Source organism: Ranitomeya imitator, chromosome 2, assembly GCF_032444005.1.
Source record: "Ranitomeya imitator isolate aRanImi1 chromosome 2, aRanImi1.pri, whole genome shotgun sequence".
NCBI classification, from domain to species: Eukaryota; Metazoa; Chordata; class Amphibia; order Anura; family Dendrobatidae; genus Ranitomeya; species Ranitomeya imitator.
The window spans coordinates 825,275,046-825,291,478 of record NC_091283.1 but is presented as its reverse complement, the minus strand read 5'-3'; the positions used below and the strand labels follow the sequence as shown (position 1 = coordinate 825,291,478).

At 42.8% G+C, this 16,433-nt stretch overlaps 1 protein-coding gene across 4 annotated transcripts in view; it reads right to left on the bottom strand.

Annotated features, from left to right (window-relative positions):
- CRTAC1 (cartilage acidic protein 1) overlaps positions 1–16,433 on the bottom strand; it is a 693,808-nt gene that overhangs the window by 478,817 nt on the left and 198,558 nt on the right. The window lies entirely within an intron of this gene.

The following is a 16,433-nucleotide window of genomic DNA, read 5'->3' as shown; positions in this document are numbered from 1 at the left end:
TAATTCACACCGTGGTCCAGGAATCCAAATCCTTGTTGTCTGCACCATCGTCTTAGCCAGTTGTTTGCATCAAGGATCCTGTTCCATCTCCTGGTGCCATGCCCGTCTACTGGAAGGATAGAAGAAAAAACTACCTGTGCATCCAGTTCCTTTACTTTCTTCCCCAACTCTTCAAAGTCCTTGCAGATTGTCGGTAGGTCCTTCCTTGCCGTGTCATTGGTGCCAACATGTATCAGAAGAAATGGGTGGACGTCCTTGGAGCTGAAGAGCTTTGGTATCCTATCGGTCACATCCTTGATCATTGCACCTGGAAGGCAGCATACTTCTCTTGCAGTTATGTCTGGTCTGCAGATGGCTGCTTCGGTGCCTCTCAGTAGTGAGTCTCCCACCACCACCACTCTTCGTTGCTTCTTGGCTGTACTTTTTGCTGTCACTTGTTGCTGTGTGCCCTTTTCTTTTTTGCTTGCTGGTATTGCTTCATTCTTAGGTGTGCCATCTTCATCCTCTACAAAGATTTGATATCGGTTCTTCAGTTGTGTGGTTGGTGATTTCTCCATGGTCTTCTTGCTTCTTTTGGTCACATGCTTCCACTCATCTGCTTTTGGAGGTTCTCTGACACTTTTTGCACCTTCTGTGACCAGTAGAGATGCTTCTGTTCTGTCTAGAAAGTCTTCATTCTCTTTGATGAGTTTCAAAGTTGCTATTCTTTCTTCCAGACCCCGCACCTTTTCTTCTAAAAGGGCCACTAGTCTACACTTCTGACAGGTGAAATTTAATTCTTCTTCTGGTCGATCTGTGAACATGTAGCACATGCTGCAGCTCACCATGTAGGTTGTCACATCTGCCATGTTGCTCCTAGATCCTGCTGACTTGCTGTGTGTTTTCCTTCTTGTGTAATCTACTCAGCCAAGCTCTCTTGCAATAATGTCCTACAGGCAAAAATTCTTGAATCCCTGGTTTGGTGATGCTTTCGAAGCAGCTGGTCCCGGCTGTACCCAACGATCTTCTAGCTTAGGGAGACTTCGCTTCTCCCAGAAGGCACCTGGAATATGCAAATTAGCCTCCTGAAGCTTGAATCCCTGGTTTGGTGATGCTTTCGAAGCAGCTGGTCCCGGCTGTACCCAACGATCTTCTAGCTTAGGGAGACCATCTTACCATCAGACCATCAGACCATTACCATCTGATAACACCAACTTGGGCTTAATTAATGTTATTAGCAACTCATACAAGTAGAAGACGTGCACGCCCCCAGTGAAAACACTGATAACGCCTACTTGGACTTAACTAAAGTAATCAGAGAGTTTTCACTGGGGGTGTACACTTCTTCTCCTTATATGAGTTGTTATCTGATAACATCTACTTGGATTTGGATAAAGTTATCAGATAACAACTCATATAAGGAGAAGAAGTGCACGGCCCCAGTGAAAACTCTCTGATTACTTTAGTTAAGTCCAAGTAGGCATTATCAGAGAGTTTTCACTGGGGGCGTGCACGTCTTCTACCTGTATGAGTTGCTATCTAATTAGATGAGTTGCTATCTAATAACATTAATTAAGCCCAAGTTGGTGTTATCAGATGGCAATTCATATAACGAGAAGACGTGCATGCCTCCAGTGAAAGCTCTCTGATAATATCTACTTGGATTTGGATAAAGTTATCAGATAACAACTAATATAAGGAGAAGTGTACACCCCCAGTGAAAACTCTCTGATAACACTTACTTGGACTTAACTAAAGTTATCAGAGAGTTTTCACTGGGGGAGTGGGGTGCACTTCTCCCACCAGTATAAGTTCCTATCTGATAACACCAAATTGGACTTAATTAAAGCTATCAGATAGCAACCCATATAAGGAGAAGTGCACGCCCCCAGTGAAAACTCTCTTATAACACCCACTTGGACTTAAAGTTAGCCACTCACTGCTACTGTATCTGCTGCAGATTTTCCCTCTATATGAGTAAACAAACCCTTAGAAGAGCAGTCATTTTGTATTTATACTTTTTGCTCTCAGATATTTTCTTTATTTTTACACGCACAATTTCTAATAGGATTGAAAACTCCTCCGGAGCTTATTTTACAGACAGAGATAGCAAATCCAATTGCATGTCTTCTGGGTATTGAAATCCCATCCTGAATTTACACACAATTGCTCGAGTTATGGATTTGTAGTCTTAAGCCCACCTCCTCCGAGGCTCTTATTAAATGCCAGAACGGTCTACCTACCCGCCATGTGTTTTCATCTGATTCTTTCGCGGCAGGGGATCCTATAACTCCAGACATCAAACTGCGCTGCACAAGATCCTACGGTAGTGAGATGAGTCTGTGTGATCATTTTCACTACTCCTAAGACTACGCAAATTTTGGCATACGAATTATCAAAGCATGAAACCATAAACGTGTGAACTGATTTCCTGCTTATACAACAAGATGCCTCGTTTCACGGCAATATTTTTCTCTAACGTTCATTTGTAATCCACTGGGCAGGTGATAACTACTAGGCTGTGTTAACAACGGAGCCTCGATTCTGGTGAAAACAATTTCTTTGAAAAGTCATAAACCTTTGGCGCAACTCGGATTTTAGTGACTTGACATTTCCATGTCGGTTTCTACCAGCTCTGCCCAAATGAAGGAAAGCCGGGATGGGGATGCTGCAGAGGTTTGATGTCACATGTCATCTAATTCATGATGAGTTGTGGCTTTCCTTACACCAGAAATCTTACTCCAGTTAAGGACTGGAGTAAGATTTCTGCCAAGGAACACAGAGGCACACACCACTGGTTAGACGCTCTTGATTGATTAAGAAACTTGCACCTCTTCATGAGTCAGGAGAATCTGACTCCACCATGCCACCTCACCAAGGCTGGCGAGAAAATCACCAGCCCTAATGAATCAGGGCCTGAGTCTTTTTCCTGAGTTTTTTGGAGCACAAACTCAAACGTTTTTGAAGACCTTTAAGTCATACAGGATACAGAGATATTTTTTTGTAGGAAACCTAGAAGAACCTCCACGTCTTTGAGGAGTTTGGCATTTTTGAGAATTTGAAGAGTTCCCTCTCAGTTTCTTCTAGATTTCTGCTCCAAAAACTTCTTGAAAAAAAAATCCATGTGCACATAGCCAGTTTCCACTACAAAATCTCAGAAAAAAGACCAAACATGAACACACCTTAAAATCATTGCGGGTCCCACCAACTTGTATTCCTCATTCTTTCCCGGTGGCAAGACAACGACCAAGAAGAGTTGAGTGGAGAATCAAATGGCGCATGTGCACTGCCAATTCTTAAAGGGTTATCCACAACATAAAAAGCTATCACCTAGTCACAGGATAGGTGAAAACCTTATTAGTATGGATCTGACCACTGGGACCTTTACTGATCATGAGAACAAGGCCAGAAAATGCTTCTTCCAGAGATATTCTAGTAGAGCGTACTCTACTCAGATGGGTCATTTCAGAGCTCTGTTTCCTGGATAGTCATGGCCCCCGAAGTACGAACCCCTCCAATCAGAAATACATCACTTATTTTATGGAATGGAAATAACACTTTAAAGGGTCCATACATCCAAAGTAACTGTGAGCCGAACCACCATCTTTTCTTACTCCCCCCATAAACTTGAACAACTCAAATCAATGGAGCATTCATGTGTTCTATAAGAGAAGAGCGGAGAAAGCCGCTGCCAGAATCATCTGGCAGCGACTTTTCTTCCTGAACAGCAAGATCGGGTAGTTGAATTTAAATCAGTTGTTCAATATCTGTAGGAAAAAAGTGGATAAATCCGACTTTATTATGTATTGTGACACTTTAAGGTAGCCGAATTTTTGTGACTTAAAAAAAATGTATGAATTACTGATGCAGCCAAAATGCACCAAACTGTTGCGTCAGAATACAGACTAAGGGTGGTTTCACACTTGCATTTTTGTCTGCAGCGTTTTTTGCACAAAAAACGCATGCTTTTTTTTCCCTATATTTAACATTGAAAACGCATGCATTTTTTGTTGTACGCGTTTGGTCGCGTTTTGAAACGCATGCATTTTTTTGCTGCATGCGTTCTTTTTCAGAAATGCAACTTGTAGTATTTTTGAGAGGCTTTTTTTGACACATAAAAACGCATGCGTTTTCATGCGGTTTTTTTTGTGTCAAAAAATACATTGGAGTCAATGGAAACGCATGCGTTTTTAAGCACATGTGTTTGTTTGCTTTAAAAAGGCATGCGTTTTTATTAAAAAAAAACAGAAAACACACCGATATGCCATCCCCCACCATAAAGGTGATAAAGGGATCCTAACCCTAACCCTAAAGAGATCTTAACCCTAACCCTAAAGGGATCCTAACCCTATCCCTAACCCTATCCCTAACCCTAACCCTACCCCTAACCCTAACCCTAACCCTAACCCTACCCCTAACCCTAACCATAAAGGGATCCTATCCCTAACCCTACCCCTACCCCTAACCCTAAAGGGATCCTAACCCTAACCCTACCCCTAACCCTAACCCTACCCCTAACCCTAATCCCTTTAGGGTTAGGGTTAGGATCCCTTTAGGCCTAGGGTTAGGGTTAGGATCCCTTTAGGGTTAGGGTTATGATCCCTACCCCTAACCCTACCCCTAACCCTAACTATTTCTGTTCATAGTGGGTTTTTTACTTTATTTTGATGATTGGCAGCTGTCACACATTTCTCAGCATGCGTTTAAAAAACGCAAACGCATGAAAAAATGCATGTAAGTGCGTCAAAACGCTGCGTTTTTTTCACCACATGCAAAAACGCATGCGTCAAAAAAACGCAGCGTTTGCACGCGTTTACATGCGTTTTTTCACCATTCGTTTTTTTTAAACGCATGCGTTTTGAAACGCAAGTGTGAAACCAGCCTAAGTGAATGACACGTAAATCTACAGCAAATGTTTAAAATAGAAAACGTGGCATGCCGAGAAAAAAATTAACAGCAGCCGAGAAAACTCCAGTCCCCTGGGATTGCGGGAGTACCGTTTGATTGTACAGTATTAGATACAGAATGAAAAGTTTCTTCAGCTCCAGCTGTCGGCTGACGAGAACATCCGGTAATTAGCATCCGAGAAATAATGTAATACATAAGCCGGCACATATGTCCTAAGTCATTATAAAGATGCCCTAAACTGGCAGATACAGGTTATATCAGCTGTTACCTATGGCAGAAGTATTTTATTTTTGCTTTTTATTTTAATCAGTTTAAATCATTATCAATTACAGACTCAGTTCTTTTTGTGATACGTAAAAAACGGTGCGTTTTTCATCAGTGTTTGGATCTGAGTTTCAGTGTTTGATCAGTTTTTTACCAATTAGTAATTTTTCTCATATGAAAATATCAATTTATAAATTACAAAGCTTCTTCCATCCATTGTAATGTTAATTACGGACAGCACACCGGCCATACGCAAATGTCATCCGTGCGTTGTAACTGATTTTCATGGACCAATTGACTTTTGATCCGTCACTCGGATCAAAAACAGACATGTTACCCTGATGTTTCTGCAGAGACATGGTCCACAAAAAAAAGACAGACATGAACAGCTACAAAGATTATAATGGGTACATGTCCTAACAAAGAAAGTCATGGATGGAACATGTACGTGAAAAATTTGTGATATCGGATCACTAGAAAATCTGGCACTGGGATTCTATGCTTGGATTTGGCAACACGTTTGGACCCAGTGACCGAAAATATGTTCACCTTCGACTAAAGACCGTAATGTAAATAGTAGAAATGGACGGTAAGGAAAACAGAGGAAAAAACATCGACCTGGCAACAAGGCAAAGAGGAAGAACAAAAATAGGAGAATCTCTAAGAGGACAGCCCAAAAGGTCCCTAGCCCAAAGCGTCTAATTTATAAATCCAAAGTCTGGCAGAATTTAATCCCTGGTCTCATTTTTTCTCGGAAAAAAAATGCCCTCAAAATCTCAAAAAGAATCCCACTTCTGTTTAAGTAAATGTAAATAATTCTTATCGGTTTGATGGGTCAAATCAACTAACAGTCCCACAAAAAAAAAGACTTTTGGGAGGTGTGCCAGGACGACTTTACCTACTTTTGGGATGCAGACATACAAGTTGCACCCCATCCCTGGCACATACGAAAGCTCAAAGACTTCTGTGCAACAACAAGTCTGTTGGCCCTACTCTGGGCCAAACCCCATTAACCATACTTGCCATGCAACATATCTGGAGAAAAGGAAAGACCTTCTGGTCTCCAGGAATAGTTGACAAATCTGGAAACTCCCAGAAGGTAGTTTTCTTGTGTCCAAACACTTTTAGGGGATGGCATTGAGAGGGCATGGCGTGAAATAAAGAGCACAGCTTGAAAAGATTTCAAGTATGCTGTTAGTCACCATGCAGGAAACCTGAAGCAGCTTTAAAAGGAATTTGTCAGCAAGTTTATGTTATTTAATCTGAGAGCAGCATAGTATAGAGGCAAAGACCCTGAGTCCAGGGATATGTCACTTATTAGGCTGTGTGCTGTAGTTTCAATACAATCAGCGTTTTATCAGCAGGTGATTATCACTACAGGACTAGGTGTCACACGTAAGACAGTCCAGATAATCTGTGTAACTCCACCCCCTTCACTGATTGGCAGATTGCTAACAGTGTAAACAAGAAGCTGCCAATCAGTGATGTGGGCGGGGTTATAAACAGCTCAGTGTTTGAGTACTGCTACATCTACTGCAGAGAAAGCAGGGATTCTATCAAAACTACACCAAGCAGCCCAGTAAGTGACACATAGCCGCAATCAGGGTCTTTGACGCTACATTATGCTTAGATTACATGATAAAAATCTGCTGACAAATTCCTTTTAAACACCAGGGTGCTCGTGACGTAAGCGCTTGTCAGATGCCAAAGGCAGGCAGCAGAAATCTTACTTTAGCTTTGGATGAGAACTTAGAAAAAAATCAGAAGAAAATAGGAATTTTGTTTAGATTGATATCGAGAATCTTTATGAATGCGGTGCTAATAGACTCCATGGCAGGAATACACGGGCTGTCTGAGGTTCACAAATACATAACTGATTCTATAAACCCTGAGCCAAATCCAATATTTCCCATTTCGATGTGCTCCGCGAACCTTACAAGCTCATTGTACTACAAATGTAATACGGAGCAGAAAAATACAGTGAGTGAGATAATCTCCCAGCGATAGGGAAAGAACCCAGGTTCTGTCGTATTGTGATATGTGAGGTGCTGAAAGAAATCATCTTCAGTCATTCGTCTGAACCTAGAAGTGCCGAAACCCAGGAGGTGAAGCCGCCATCCCCGGAGGTGATAATGTGGATCTGAAGGGAGAGATTTCCTGCAATGGACAGAACCGCACGGACATTTATGTGACAGGCAGAAGACCGCGTGTGATTGATTCAGACTGTCAGGAAGCAGCTACTATTGTACGAAATCAGCCTTCATGAAGGATGCTGGAATTATTGGCTGCCGCATGTCACGTTCCCGTATTCCACCCTTCCTTGTCCTGGAAGCTGCAGACCCGCAGCCACGTTGGATGCATCTCAAAGTCAACTTTTTTTAAAATAAATAAATATATATATATATATATATACAGTGGGGCAAAAAAGTATTTAGTCAGTCAGCAATAGTGCAAGTTCCACCACTTAAAAAGATGAGAGGCGTCTGTAATTTACATCATAGGTAGACCTCAGCTATGGGAGACAAACTGAGAAAAAAAAATCCAGAAAATCACATTGTCTGTTTTTTTAACAATTTATTTGCATATTATGGTGGAAAATAAGTATTTGGTCAGAAACAAACAATCAAGATTTCTGGCTCTCACAGACCTGTAACTTCTTCTTTAAGAGTCTCCTCTTTCCTCCACTCATTACCTGTAGTAATGGCACCTGTTTAAACTTGTTATCAGTATAAAAAGACACCTGTGCAAACCCTCAAACAGTCTGACTCCAAACTCCACTATGGTGAAGACCAAAGAGCTGTCAAAGGACACCAGAAACAAAATTGTAGCCCTGCACCAGGCTGGGAAGACTGAATCTGCAATAGCCAACCAGCTTGGAGTGAAGAAATCAACAGTGGGAGCAATAATTAGAAAATGGAAGACATACAAGACCACTGATAATCTCCCTCGATCTGGGGCTCCATGCAAAATCCCACCCCGTGGGGTCAGAATGATCACAAGAACGGTGAGCAAAAATCCCAGAACCACGCGGGGGGACCTAGTGAATGAACTGCAGAGAGCTGGGACCAATGTAACAAGGCCTACCATAAGTAACACACTATGCCACCATGGACTCAGATCCTGCAGTGCCAGACGTGTCCCACTGCTTAAGCCAGTACATGTCCGGGCCCGTCTGAAGTTTGCTAGAGAGCATTTGGATGATCCAGAGGAGTTTTGGGAGAATGTCCTATGGTCTGATGAAACCAAACTGGAACTGTTTGGTAGAAACACAACTTGTCGTGTTTGGAGGAAAAAGAATACTGAGTTGCATCCATCAAACACCATACCCACTGTAAAGCATGGTGGTGGAAACATCATGCTTTGGGGCTGTTTCTCTGCAAAGGGGCCAGGACGACTGATCCGGGTACATGAAAGAATGAATGGGGCCATGTATCGTGAGATTTTGAGTGCAAACCTCCTTCCATTAGCAAGGGCATTGAAGATGAAACGTGGCTGGGTCTTTCAACATGACAATGATCCAAAGTACACCGCCAGGGCAACGAAGGAGTGGCTTCGTAAGAAGCATTTCAAGGTCCTGGAGTGGCCTAGCCAGTCTCCAGATCTCAACCCTATAGAAAACCTTTGGAGGGAGTTGAAAGTCCATGTTGCCAAGCGAAAAGCCAAAAACATCACTGCTCTAGAGGAGATCTGCATGGAGGAATGGGCCAACATACCAACAACAGTGTGTGGCAACCTTGTGAAGACTTACAGAAAACGTTTGACCTCTGTCATTGCCAACAAAGGATATATTACAAAGTATTGAGATGAAATTTTGTTTCTGACCAAATACTTATTTTCCACCATAATATGCAAATAAAATGTTAAAAAAACAGACAATGTGATTTTCTGGATTTTTTTTTCTCAGTTTGTCTCCCATAGTTGAGGTCTACCTATGATGTAAATTACAGACGCCTCTCATCTTTTTAAGTGGTGGAACTTGCACTATTGCTGACTGACTAAATACTTTTTTGCCCCACTGTATATATATATACAGTGCCTACAAGTAGTATTCAACCCCCTGCAGATTTAGCAGGTTTACACATTTGGAATTACGGTAACTTGGCATTGTGACATTTGGACTGTAGATCAGCCTGGAAGTGTGAAATGCACTGCAGCAAAAAAGAATGTTATTTCTTTGTTCATTTTTTTTTTAAATTGGGAAAAGTTTTTTCAGAGGGTCATTTATTATTCAACCCCTCAACCCACCAGAATTCTGTTTGGTTCCCCTAAAGTATTAAGAAGTAGTTCTGGCACAAAGAACAATGAGCTTCACATGTTTGGATTAATTATCTCTTTTTCCAGCCTTTTCTGACTATTTAAGACCCTCCCCAAACTTGTGAACAGCACTCAAACATGGTCAACATGGGAAAGACAAAGGAGCATTCCAAGGCCATCAGAGACAAGGGTGGAGGGTCACAAGGCTGGCAAGGGGTACAAAACCCTTTCCAAGGAGTTGGGCCTACCTGTCTCCACTGTTGGGAGCATCATTCGGAAGTGGAAGGCTTATGGAACTATTGTTAGCCTACCATGGCCTGGACAGCCTTTGAAAGTTTCCTCCCGTGCCGAGGCCAGGCTTGTCCGAAGAGTCAAGGCTAACCCAAGGACAACAAGGAAGGAGCTCCGGGAAGATCTCATGGCAGTGGGGACATTGGTTTCAGTCAATACCATAAGTAACGTACTCCACCGCAATGGTCTCCGTTCCAGACGAGCCCGTAAGGTACCTTTACTTTAAAAGCGTCATGTCTACAGTTTGCTCATGATCACTTTGAGGACTCTGAGACTGACTGGTTCAAGGTTCTCTGGTCTGATGAGACCAAGATCGAGATCTTTGGTGCCAACCACACACGTGACGTTTGGAGACTGGATGGCACTGCATACGACCCCAAGAATACCATCCCTACAGTCAAGCATGGTGGTGGCAGCATCATGCTGTGGGGCTGTTTCTCAGCCAAGGGGCCTGGCCATCTGGTCCGCATCCATGGGAAGATGGATAGCACGGCCTACCTGGAGATTTTGGCCAAGAACCTCCGCTCCTCCATCAAGGATCTTAAGATGAGTCGTCATTTCATCTTCCAACAAGACAACGACCCAAAGCACACAGCCAAGAAAACCAAGGCCTGGTTCAAGAGGCAAAAAATCAAGGTGTTGCAGTGGCCTAGTCAGTCTCCTGACCTTAATCCAATTGAAAACTTGTGGAAGGAGCTCAAGATTAAAGTCCACATGAGACACCCAAAGAACCTAGATAACTTGGAGAAGATCTGCATGGAGGAGTAGGCCAAGATAACTCCAGAGACCTGTGCCGGCCTGATCAGGTCTTATAAAAGACGATTATTAGCTGTAATTGCAAACAAAGGTTATTCCACAAAATATTAAACCTAGGGTTTGAATAATAATTGACCCACACTTTTATGTTTAAAATTTATAAAAATGTAACTGATCAACAAAACTTTTTGGTTTGTAAGATTTATGCATCTGTTAATAAATCCTGCTCTTGTTTGAAGTTTGAAGGCTCTAACTTATTTGCATCTTATTAAACCTGCTAAATCTGCAGGGGGTTGAATACTACTTTTAGGCACTGTATATATATATATAATAAATTATATATACAGTACAGACCAAAAGTTTGGACACACCTTCTGATTTGAAGATTTTTCAGTATTTTCATAACTATGAAAATTGTACATTCACACTGAAGGCATCAAAACTATGAATTAACACACTTACCGTAATAAAAAAGTGTGAAACAACTGAAATTAGGTCTTATATTCTAGGTTCTTCAAAGTAGCCACCTTTTGCTTTGATGACTGTGCAGCGCCCCAGGGTCCTGGTCATTGCAGTAATGTCATTCTTCCACCAGGGGGAGTGATGTTACGTCTGAAGGCAATAGAGGAGATCTCTTTACCAGGTATCACAAACCACACAACACACTTCACACTCCAGCCCACCAGGGGGAGCTATGCTCCTATTTAGTAGGGCACTCTTCACAATTAGGTAAAACTGGTGGTCTGGATAGGAAGTTAGGCAGAAGCTGACTGGGTTTTGACCCAGGCAAAAGCGAGCTGGGCTTCACCCAGTGAGCTGCTATCTGAGCTCCACTGAAGTAGTGGGTCCCTGACAGGGGTGGGATCTTGTCAGAGGCCTAGACAGAAGGCCACGGAGCTGCGTCAGCCCGACGTGTGGCAGCATCATAAGAAAGAGACATTGAAGGAGAATTGTGTTGCAGAGTGTGAGAAACGAAGTCATAGCAAAAGGAGAGGAAACCAGAAGGAGTTCTGCCCTGTAATAGGCTGCCTCCTTTCTGAGGCGCAGGATCCGGTAGCCGGAACACCGAGGGAGTCATAGTCTCCAAGCATGGCTCCAGAGACCGGCAGGACAGCTAATTCCATATTAGTTGCCCGACCTTTACCCAGGAGGCACAGTGGTAGCTGTGGAGGCAGGGGTATCCTAGAGCTCCTGTAAAAAGCCTTAGGCCATCAGTCATACGGGTTGTTCCTATCCATCTGGGGGACAGAGAGAAAGATATAACATCTAGAACACCAACAACAGTTGTGAGGACCTTATGAGAAGCACAGCAGTAAGGTACTACAACATCCAGGCACTAGAGGAAGGCTACTGATTTCCACCTGGATAAGGGGACTCTGGATTTGCCTTTAGACCGGCCGAACTCTGCCTACCCTGTGATCTGGTGCTCTGGACTGTGGATGCTGAAGCCTTCAGTAAAAAGGTAAAGATACTGCACCCTTGTGTCCTCGTTCTTCACTGCGCCTCACACCATCCACCATCTACAACTCTGGGAAGCCCTGGGGATACACTTCACCTGTGGGAAGGTAAACCATTTAGCTGCCATCACATCATGCCAGCGGACCCCTAAGCAGCATCGGTCACCCTGACCGAATACCACAGGTGGCGTCACGAACATTATCCCTTTAAAGACCTTTCCCCTTTTATCAACGGACGTCCCTAGGGCCACGGACCGGGTCAGCCACCGTGACATCCCCCTTGAGAACCGAAGGGCCTGGTACCGAGTACCCCACTGCTCAACATGGGGGCGCTCCAACTCCTTTGCACACTCTTGGCATTTTCTTGATGAGCTTCAAGAGGTAGTCACCGGGAATGGTTTTCACTTCACAGATGTGCCCTGTCAGGTTTAATAAGTGGGATTTCTTGCCTTATAAATGGGGTTGGGACCATCAGTTGTGTTGTGCAGAAGTCTGGTGGATACACAGGTGCTAGTCCTACTGAATAGACTGTTAGAATTTGTATTATGGCAAGAAAAAAGCAGCTAAGTAAAGAAAAACAAGTGGCCATCATTACTTTAAGAAATAAAGGTCAGTCAGTCCGAAAAATTGGGCAATCTTTGAAAGTGTCCCCAAGTGCAGTGGCAAAAACCATCAAGTGCTAAAAAGAAACTGGCTTACATGAGGACCGCCCCAGGAAAGGAAGACCAAGAGTCACCTCTGCTTCTGGGGACAAGTTTATCTGAGTCACCAGCCTCAGAAATCGCAGGTTATCAGCAGCTCAGATTAGAGACCAGGTCAATGCCACACAGAGTTCTAGCAGCAGACACATCTCTACAACAACTGTTAAGAGGAGACTTTGTGCAGCAGGCCTTCATGGTAAAATAGCTGCTAGGAAACCACTGCTAAGGACAGGCATCAAGCAGAAGAGACTTGTTTGGGCTAAAGAACACAAGGAATGGACATTAGACCAGTGGAAATCTGTGCTTTGGTCTGATGAGTCCAAATTTGAGATCTTTGGTTCCAACCACCTTGTCTTTGTGCGATGCAGAAAAGGTGAACAGATGGACTCTACATGCCTGGTTCCCACCGTGAAGCATGGAGGAGGAGGTGTGATGGTGTGGGGGTGCTTTTCTGGTGACACTGTTGGGGATTTCAAAATTGAACTGAACCAGCATGGCTACCACAGCATCTTGCAGCGGCATGCTTTTCCATCCGGTTTGCGTTTAGTTGGACCATCATTTATTTTTCAACAGGACAATGACCCAAAACACACCTCCAGGCTGTGTAAGGGCTATTTGACCAAGAAGGAGAGTGATGGGATGCTACGCCAGATGACCTGGCCTCCACAGTCACCAGACCTGAACCCAATCGAGATGGTTTGGGGTGAGCTGGACCGCAGAGTGAAGGCAAAAGTGCCAACAAGTGCTAAGCATCTCTGGGAACTCCTTCAAGATTGTTGGAAGACCATTCACGGTGACTACCTCTTGAAGCTCATCAAGAGAATGCCAAGAGTGTGTAAAGCAGTAATCAAAGCAAAAGGTGGCTACTTTAAAGAACCTAGAATATAAGACATAATTTCAGTTATTTCACATTTTTTTGTTAAGTATATAATTCCACATGTGTTAGGGTGGTTTCACACTTGCGTTTTTGTCTGCAGCGTTTTTTGCACAAAAAAACGCATGCATTTTTTTCCCCTATATTTAACATTGAAAACGCATGCGTTTTTTGTTGTACGTGTTTGGTCGCGTTTTGAAACGCATGCGTTTTGCTGCATGCGTTCTTTTTCAGAAATGCAACTTGTAGTATTTTTGAGAGGCGTTTTTTTGACACATAAAAACGCATGCGTTTTTATGCATTTTTTTGTGTCAAAAAATACATTGGAGTCAATGGAAACGCATGCGTTTTTAAGCACATGCGTTTGTTTGCTTTAAAAACGCATGCGTTTTTATTAAAAAAAAACTGAAAACACACTGATATGCCACCCCCCACCATAAAGGTGATAAAGGGATCCTAACCCTAACCCTAAAGGGATCCTAACCCTAACCCTAAAGGGATCCTAACCCTAATCCTAATGGGATCCTAACCCTATCCCTAACCCTATCCCTAACCCTACCCCTAACCCTAAAGGGATCCTAACCCTAACCCTAACCCTAAAGGGATCCTAACCCTAACCCTACCCCTAACCCTACCCCTAACCCTAAAGGGATCCTAACCCTACCCCTAACCCTAATCCCTTTAGGGTTAGGGTTAGGATCCCTTTAGGCTTAGGGTTAGGGGTAGGGTTAGGATCCCTTTAGGGTTAGGGTTAGGGTTATGATCCCTACCCCTAACCCTACCCCTAACCCTAACTATTTCTGTTTATAGTGGGTTTTTTACTTTATTTTGATGATTGGCAGCTGTCACACATTTCTCAGCATGCGTTTAAAAAACGCAAACGCATGAAAAAACGCATGTAAACGCGTCAAAACGCCGCGTTTTTTTCACCACATGCAAAAACGCATGCGTCAAAAAAACGCAGCGTTCGCACGCGTTTACATGCGTTTTTTCACCATGCGTTTTTTTTTTTAAAACGCATGCGTTTTGAAACGCAAGTGTGAAACCAGCCTTAATTCATAATTCATAGTTTTGATGCCTTCAATGTGAATGTACAATTTTCATAGTCATGAAAATACAGAAAAATCTTTAAATGAGAAGATGCGTCCAAAATTTTGGTCTGTACTGTATATATATATATACATATAAATATACATATATATATATATATATATATAATTGTGAAATATGTGTATAAATGTTATAGATGTAAAGATTGGACCTCTGTAACTCCCAGTATAAATATTACTTCAACTTATGCTCATAAGAATCTAGGAAGCTGAGATACAGAAGCTGTTGATCTTTCTGGGTGACCTTGATCTTTGGGCAATCCTCAGCACGAGAAAATAACCGCCGTTTTAATTTTTATCTCATCAATCAATAGTGCACGTAAAAATAAGAAACTTTCTCATATATCTTATCAGAGAGATCTGCTTTATTCTCCTTCTGGACTGATCATTTATGCTCAGTTCAAGCGTAAAATCTGTATCCAATGACAAGAAGATGACAGTTGGTGCTCATATGATTCTATGAAGAGGGAAGAGAAAGAGGGAGGAGGTGGAGGCGGGCATGGACATTCCGCTGCAAGTTCTCCTGAAATGTCAGTTACAATTCTCCGTAAAACATTATGAGCACCGACTGCCATCTTCTATCTTAGTAATGGGAAAGTCTGTAGTCACTGAAGACACATTGTTATCCGGGAATTGAGAATTTTGAGAATGAATGATCAGTCCAAGAGGTGAAAGAAGTGGAGTTCTTGGATAATATTTATTACAAAATTTCTTAATTTCACATTTAAGTTTAAGTTTTGGGAGAAAATAAAATAAAACGAAGTTTACTCTTGATGCCAATACAGTCTGATCCGGTAGATCACAGGCTGCTGTAGACCTATGGCCTATAAGGCCTCTGCGTACCGCCGTAGGCGACATAACAAGCCAAGAAAATTATAGTTTTGTTTTTGCAAACTTTTATTTTAGATGCAAACGTATACACGTCATTGAAAGAGAAACTCCAAGAACTGACATCAAGTGCTTTATTGGGCTCCTATGCAGTAAAATCCCCACCCCCCCAAAAAAACTTTAAGTCAAGTACCGCCGTATACTCTAAATATAACATATTTTATGTAGTACAGGATTATTACAGTATGACTTTACTTGTATCGGTCTGTAATTATTTGTTAAAGTGTTATGTTTCTTCTGGGTAATTGGTGTCTTATGTGTTTGTCGTGTTCTCCGGTTGTTACAGTATTGTATGTGATTTTCTACTTTCAAGTTTGCGTCTTCCATCCGTCGTTCTTCGGTGATTGCTGTCAGCGGCGCGGCCGATGCTACACGATATAATTAATAACTGGAGCTCACGGAATTTATTGCAGAAAAGTTAATTATGGCAGCAAGGTGGGGGGGGGGGGCGTAAGATGGAGGTTATCTCTAGCAGCAATGCATGATTATAAATAAGATTTAATGACCCTGGGAGATCACTTGTCATCACACCTTTAATAAGAGGCACATAAAATATACTGGATGTGTCATAACATCATAGTCTGTGCCTCTCAGACTGTGTCACAATACTACGCCCTCTAAGACCAGTCTCACACGTCCAGATAATTCCGGTACCGAAAAAAATCGGTACCGGAGTTATCCGCGTCCGTGTGTCCGTGAGCTCACATAGGCTATCCGTGTGGCACACATGTGCCGCCCGTGTGCCGACTGGGTACTACACGGAGCGTGCAGGAGACAGCGCTAGAGATAAGCGCTGTCCCCTGCATCTGGTGCTGAAGCCGCCATTCATATCTTCTTTCCAGCAGCGTTCGCTGGAAAGAAGATATGAAAAATCCTTTTTTTTTTTCTTGTTTTAAATAAAGATCCATGTCCCCACCCCCCTCCCACCCCCTGTGCGCCCGCCCGCTGGTAA